This window comes from Morone saxatilis, unplaced genomic scaffold (assembly GCF_004916995.1).
Source record: "Morone saxatilis isolate NCDOM2014 unplaced genomic scaffold, NCSU_SB_2.0 Contig3, whole genome shotgun sequence".
NCBI lineage: Eukaryota > Metazoa > Chordata > Actinopteri > Moronidae > Morone > Morone saxatilis.
Window position 1 is genome coordinate 4,375,198 of NW_023339873.1, and position 496 is coordinate 4,375,693.

Genomic DNA, 496 nt, shown 5'->3' on the forward strand with positions numbered 1-496 from the left:
TTAGTGTGTAAGGAAAAAAAAAAAAACCTTAACGGAAAGTGCACATCTTCCTGAACGAAGAACTCACAAAAAAACTAAAATGCAGTAGCAGTGGTAGTTTGCTTTGATATCCAGGTCGCACCGTCATCTATCGATCACCTCCAGATCTGATCAGCCAATCAGGTCTCTCGGAGGCGGTGCGTTGCTAAGGAGGAAGTTTGGTTGAGTCTCAACGCAGCAGCCATTCAGCGGCGGTGGCTGAAGCGATTGGACTGCGAGCGTCTCCCCCCGACACTTTCTGTGGAATTTGAATTATTTCGGGCACTGCACGGTCTTCGCGACACATAATAGGTTGACGACGTAAAGGGGGGCATCTTCTGGGGTCGCAGCGGTGATCACAGGTAGGTCGGAAGAAGAAGGGGAGAAACAAAAGTGTGTGTTTATAATCCGCCCGCCCGGTAAATGCTCGTTAGCTCAGCCGAAGCTAAGCAGCAACTAGCTCTCTCTCTCTCTCTCT

General features: G+C 49.6%; 1 protein-coding gene across 3 annotated transcripts in view; it reads left to right on the forward strand.

The window, feature by feature from the left end:
• Positions 1-214: 214 nt before the first annotated feature.
• The window catches only part of numb (NUMB endocytic adaptor protein), a 40,395-nt gene continuing 40,113 nt past the window's right edge, over positions 215-496 (forward strand). For 2 of the 3 annotated variants that reach the window (XM_035673800.1, XM_035673803.1), the window contains exon 1: positions 215-380. The gene's annotated coding sequence lies outside the window, so the exon portion shown is untranslated. The remainder of the gene's footprint in view (positions 381-496) is intronic. The other variant, XM_035673804.1, reaches the window with a different exon arrangement.